Source organism: Neopsephotus bourkii, unplaced genomic scaffold (genome assembly GCF_033783945.1).
Source record: "Neopsephotus bourkii isolate Nb327-2 ecotype Australia unplaced genomic scaffold, CSIRO-AGI_Nbou_v1 NB_168, whole genome shotgun sequence".
In the NCBI taxonomy this organism is placed as follows: Eukaryota; Metazoa; Chordata; class Aves; order Psittaciformes; family Psittacidae; genus Neopsephotus; species Neopsephotus bourkii.
This window is the reverse complement of record NW_026900684.1, coordinates 14,032,554-14,039,466: the sequence shown is the minus strand read 5'-3', so window position 1 is coordinate 14,039,466 and position 6,913 is coordinate 14,032,554. Positions and strand designations below refer to the sequence as shown.

At 34.9% G+C, this 6,913-nt stretch overlaps 1 pseudogene; it reads right to left on the bottom strand.

The window, feature by feature from the left end:
- Positions 1-1,367: 1,367 nt before the first annotated feature.
- LOC133223844 (U6 spliceosomal RNA) lies at positions 1,368-1,467 on the bottom strand (annotated as a pseudogene).
- Positions 1,468-6,913: the final 5,446 nt, after the last annotated feature.

Below are 6,913 nucleotides of genomic sequence, written 5' to 3'. Positions count from 1 at the left end.
ACCACCATTTAACAGTATCATCTTTTCAGTACTAATAGGAGTACCATATGTTGTTAAAGTCAGCTGATCACATCAAACCCACATAAAGGCCTATCAATCATTACAGACCTCACTGCACATTTTAAAGACACTTGAAATTTCTAGTTCCAGCTAAATAACTAGATTTTCTTTTAAAAGGAAGAAAGAAACAACAACCCAAAAAAAAAAAAAAAAAAAAAAAAAAAAAAACCAAAAAAAAACCCGTAAGATTCATGATACAATTACCTTCATCCTGCTGTGACAGAAAGGGTCTTCATAACTTGCTGGTGGCTGTGTACTTGGTTTTTCATTTAACAGCTGATCAGAAGAAGAGGAGCCACTCTGACTCAGGGGCAGGAAATCTTAAAAGGAATCTTAAAAGAGCTGCAGCATAGTCTGTTCTTGGAGATGAAACAAAACCTTGTTCACAAGATTTCTCTCCTGGAGAGAAAGGAGGAGTCCTGCTTCCTGAAAGCACCTAAATAGCTTCAGTTGGGCAATTACCCCTTCCCATCACACATGTAGATGAGGAGATTTACAAAGAGAGGGCAGGCATCAGCATTAATAAATAAGAAGAAGGGGAGAGCAGGGTGGAGGTTTGGGTAGAAAATAATGTTGTGTTTGTATCTTGATTGAAGTTTTCTGTTGAAAGAAATTCACTGTTGCTAACAGTGTTTTAATCAATTCTAGCTTGGCTTTAATAAACTTCAAATTTAAATACAAGCAGTTTAATCTCAAAGTTCTGTCTTGTTTGAAGCCCCAGCACATCCTTACAGCCCTTTAAGGGTTTCTTTAAAAATTATTTGTTCTACCAAGGGGAAAAAAAGAATAAAAATATTAATTTTCAGTTCTTCATTCTTTGTGTAATCCTTAAAAACAATGGAAATAAATCTAGTTGTTTGTCAGTAGCAAAAGAACTCTTTAGCCATACATACAATAGCTGTTAGAAAATGACTATAAATAAGAAAGATTTTGAATATATAATAAAAAACTGTACCTTTCCAGATTAAAATTTTCAAGGAAAATTCATTGGTTTGAGCAGAACAAATGTTTCTTGGTTCTAGATAGCAGTTTAAAAATGAACAAAGAGAAAAGAAAAAGGCAAGAACTTCCATCTGGCTACAGAAAATTGTAGTCCAAACATGTCTTTTCTTAGTTCTGAGCTAGACCTATTGTTCCAGGCAGTACCTGCTATAATCACTCATTTACTGCCTTACATTCAGTATTCAGCTGGCCATCAGGAAAGGGCTCCCGTGCTTGGTGGTCGGAATGCACACCTGAGTCAGGAATGAAAATGAGTGTTCTCAAATTCTGACTACAAACAAATGAGGCTGGTCCATTTCCAGTGAAAAAATATGGAACGCTTCATGAATTTGCATATCATCCTTGCACAGGGGCCATGTTAATCTTTTAGCTAGAGATTTTCCTTAAAGTAGTTTAGTAAAATACTTTGTTTGGTAGTATATCCTTCTAAAAAATATCATATTCTTAAAAGTGAAAATATTTTTTAGTTGTGCCCTGCTCTAGGAATATTATTGAGTAATTACTCCTAAGGAGCAAGGCATTTACATTAGCCTTAAAAGAAGAAAATGCCCTTAACAACTGGTATTGCTAATCATAATGATGGGTAGGGGAGTCATAATGGAAATTTATGAAGCATTTCACTGACGTCCCAACAGGGCAACAAGGATTTGCCTAAATAATGGGAGTCGGTAATACTGAGTAAGACATTGCTCTGTGTTTTTGTTATCAGTGACAAAAGTTCTGTTGATATTTTGGTCATACTGAATGAAGCTGTAACATGAGCCATATTGCTTGAAGTAATTTATAAGTGATAGCTAAGATACAGTAGGGTCTTGCAAGAAAGTAGGCCTGGTACTTCCTCTCCCTAACACTCCAAAGACAGTGAGCAAAGGTTAGCAAATACTTTGCTTAAAGAAAACTTGTTAGTGAAAATTCAAGTTTGTGTATGTTCTAATGCAATATAAAATTGGTAGTATATAGATATGACGTTCTTATTGCTGATACCAAAAAGGTCATATGTGTTATCATAGATTTGACTATCCAGACTAATGCTAAAACACTGAAGGCAGTTTATCTTATATTCTAGTAGTATTAAGAACTTTTACAGACTCTTAGCAAAGATTTATTCGATCTCATGTGCTGCTTTAATAGAAGTCAATATTTATTGTTTATGAAACATATAAGAAAGAGGAAAAGTAGAGAAAAATTTTTTCCATCTTCTGAGAAGAATTTAGGTATTTCCTGAGTTAGAGATTTGATCTAGAGCATTATTTTTAATATCTATTTGAAAAAACAGAAAGCTAATTCTCCATGCTGTTTCACAAACTGTTATGAAGATTTGACACAAAAGTAATACCTAAATGCTTAACATCTGGATCAGATCAGAAAGGAACATTTTGCATTTACCTTCCTTTTCTGAAGTTATCTAGTATCAGCTTCATGAAAGTAGGACTAACCAGTTTGGTAAATTGTTTGAGTACCTTTTAAGCATGTACTCAACTTCATAATGTTTTTGGATTATTATTTTTTTTAAAGATAATACTCTTGAAAACTACTAGTGAAACAGAAGCCCCTGAAAGTCAGCTAAAGAAAGAAGTTAGGATCATTCAGAATAAACTATAAATGGCTAACAAGAAAAGTTTATTACAAATGTCATTGTAATATATTTATGTTTTTATCTAATGGAAAAATATAAGAGAGAGATTTGCAGGTTGTCATTAAAGCTAGCATCTGCAGCATGTTTCATCATGTGAATGGCATGTCTGAGTCCTTCTACTTGACATTCCACAGGTCCTAAAGGGTTTTTAAGAACTCAGGCAGCTTCTGCTAAACAGATTTCCCAGTTGTCACTTGTCCAAATAAATTTGCTTTCAAGATTGAATATATATTTTACTCTAACAGATAGTAGTTGTTATTACTGTATTTAGTAAGAAGAAAATTCACCTTAACCAGCAGTAGAAGAGCAGAATAATCCTGGTTTCTATTTTTCTTATTGTAAAGGAGACTTAAAAGTTCATCTGTAATGCAACTCTTCCGCTGTTTAATTGTTTTCTGATGAAGACCCAGTTGGTTTGTTTGTTTTATTTCCACTTCAGAAAAAGTGACTTTTAAGGGACTTGGACTATGTTATCTGGAACAGAAAAGTTGTGAGGCAGTTGACTTCAGCTGAATTGGATTCTGGGGTTCTGGCTACATTGTTGTAAGTTACAGATCAGTGTGGGGTGTAGAGGAAATTTCTAAATCTATGTAAGAGTGAGGTAAGTTTAAAAGACAATGGTATTTTATTGTATTAGAAATACGGGGGGGGGGGGGGGTCCTAGAAAACAGCTGGTTTTCCTTCTCATGCAAATTTTTGCACATGGTAGTAACATAGAGATATTTGAAAATCCAAAATATGGTTACCATTTTGTCTTCAGCAGCATAAAAAGATCCTGGACTGTTACCACCACCTTCTACTCCCTCCCTCCCCCTGTTCCTCTTCTGTTTCAGGGGCAACCTAAGGGCAGGTAGGTAGATAGGTAGGTAAGTAATTATTGTAATGAAAAATCTTGAGAACTACTACATTGTTTGTAGTTGTGCTACAGTGCTGAGAATTTCATGCCAGTTCTCCAGCAAGGGCAATGAGCCTAAAACCAAACCTTTGATGTTGAATGTTAGTGGATTTAGACACCGACACTTGCATGTGACTTCATCATTGTAAATGAGCAGTCATTTGTTTTCCAAAATAAATTTAGAAAACTGCTTGCTCCTCAGAAAAAACGTGGGGAGGGGGGGTGTGTCTTTTTTTTTTTTCTTATCCAACTTCTTCCTGTTCACTTTGAGGGTGAAGAGAATACAAAAATAAAAGGCAGTGCTAAGAAAGTTTGGAGGGGAAAAACAATAATCCTAATATTGGTTGTGAAGTATCTGCATAGCCAGCTCCTTATTATGTATTCAGACTCAAAGCTAATCCATCTATTATTGGGAAGTCCTACAACACAATAATTCTCAAAAACAGCAAAATGAGATTGGGGGGGGAAGAATGACACATTATTCATTGTGACAGCAATTTCAATGCAAAGCAAAGTTCTGACAAAGCATTTCCCAAAGGAAGAGTTTACTGCGTATGACAAATCACATGTTAATGGCTGCTTGAAATATTGGACTGAATTCATGCTACTTGCCTTAGGAACCCAACAGCAGATATTTTCAAGCATCTAGAAAGCATTAACAAGATGCTAAAAAAATGTTAAAAAAAACATTTTAATATTCACAAGAGCTACACATATTGGATTTCTGACTTCTGGTAGTCTGCATAATGATGGAACTACCTTTCATAGCCCAAATTCTTAGTCCATTATTAAAAATAGTTATCTCTTAACATTTTTCCCCCTCATGGAAACTACATAGTCTTTCATTTTCTGAAATATTGATTTGATTTATACATTTATCTAATCTATTTGCAAATGCTGGAACGGTTAAAGAGCTGGAGTCAAGATACGATAACTCAGCTGCATGAATCTGTGGAATTTCTAACAAACATTGCATTTTACACAAAGGATGAGACTTTTCAAAAATCTCAGTAATTTTAAACCCTAAATGATACAGTTGGGACATGTAAAATTATATCAACCCATGATATAATTCAGGTAGATCAGTACCTGACTTTTAGTGCTGTCACTTATGTCTCCAGGTGATAGAGGATATAAATGATGGTTATGATGAAAAATTATACCAACTGAAGGACAACTGGCATTACAGATCTCATGGAAGACATTATTTTTATTCCAATGACTTCATAAAACAACAAGTGCTTTGCAGTCTAAAATGTTCTTCCAGGCTTTTCTTCTTTAGTATGGATATGCTATATAATCAATTTTAACTACTCAATAGATAAAATTTAGTCTTGCAGACTAATTGTGTTTTCAGGAATAGTGAATAGATGAAATGAAATGAAAGGATGAAAGGTTCAATAGGTCTTCTCAGTTCTGATACAGAGATAGTAATGCCTGTTATGGGTATGTTATACTCAAAGAACTGTTATGGACAAAAAAGAACATCATGTTACATACAGAGCCAAGAATTTGTTTTTATAATAATAATAATCCTAACATTTTAATTAATATACAACCAACTAATCAGTCTAGCTGCAGTAATACTAGCTCATAGTCCAAATTCACACTGAAAAGCCTTACCCGTGATGTCATTAAAATTGTTATTCAACACTTTACTCATATCTATTGTTTTTTTTTTGTGCTATGCTCACTGTTCACATGTCTCTTGGGTCACAAGGTTGATGACACAAATCTTCATCAAGCAGAGAGATGGTGGGAGAAAATGTTGTAGCAGGTCATCAACCCCCTCAGTTATTTCCAGTAATGCTTCAGTTTAGCTGTGTGTAAAGAGTCCAATCTCCATCAATATTAGAATTTGCCTGGGACTATTTTTACATGTTTTCTTATCACAGTCTGCTTCTTTCCCTGCTTCTGAACTGAAGTTTTAAAGCCACACCATAGCCTCCCGCAGATTTATTTGCTGTAAAGGGCTATTGCTCTTAGACAATGAATCAATAATGTGGTGTGTCAGACCTTTACAGTAAAGTCTATTCACAAGGACTAGCTAAAGCAAGCTAGGCATTAATCACTAGACCAAATATTAAAAGCAGCTCAGGCCAAGGCAAGACAAGTCCTGAGACCTACACTATCAGGTCAATACAAAACCTGTGGCTTTTATTGTTCATGGCAAAGATCATACTAAATGGCTTAGAGGTAGGGAAAATATGGAAATAATGGCCAGACACAGCTCACTGAAAATTCCTTTAGAGATTATGCAGTCACAGAATTTGACTCTTTGGTCATTACAGTTTGGAAAGAGGAAAATAACTGAACAGGCCTAGGATGCAATGTGAAATGGAAGGATCTGAATAAGAAATTAAAATTCTGGAATCAAAGGTTTAGGTAAAAATGTATCATGGCAGTTAAAACACTTTGTAAGTGGAAGATGATGAAGTATTAGAAAACCAACCAACCAACCACCCAAAAAAAAACAACCCCCAAAACCCCAACAAAAACCTACTTACATTTGCCAACACTTCCAAAAGTTACCATGAATTGAATGTCAAAATTTTGTGTCTTAAGAGTATCACAATGAATTTTCCCTGAATATATGGATACTGTTCAAGAGACTTAAATATGGAATTTGCTTTCAAAATTGTCACATCCAAGATCCTAATCCAGGAGATGCATCTTGTGGTGCCCACAAGTGGTGAAGTAAATGTCAAACCCTTCAAAAAGGCCCGGTTACATTTTCACCACTAGATGGCTGTGTGGTTTATTACAGTGTATCTCTAGACAATTCCTGGACTTGTTGTGATAAAGCAGGATTTTCTATATACACTGGATATGAATTGGGAAGCTAGGATGCTGTTGAATGCCTTTCATGCTTGATATGTCAAATCAAAAAGTAAATTATATTAGAAAAATCATATACTGATAGCAAACAGTATCGTGTCTATTCACAGCACAAAAAAAGCATTTTAGTTCTACATACAGACCTAAAGACATTATTGTAACACCCGTTACATGGAACAACACATACCTCTTCTTACATAACACTATGAATTACCGCTCTTAGAATCTGATTTTCTATGGAGATAATGAAGACTAGGGAAAAAAAATAAAAGGCTGGGGGAGATATTTCAAGAAACGCAACTTGCTGTTCTTCAGCAATTTCAATTGTATGTGCATCAGCTACTCAGGCAAACTTCAGTTCTGTAGAGTTTAATGTAGAATGCAAAAAGTTTAGTTGCAGGGAAGCCCCTTTGTATACACTTCACTGACATTTATTTCAGAGACTGTAGTTACTAAACTTCAATGAATCTAAAATCACAAAG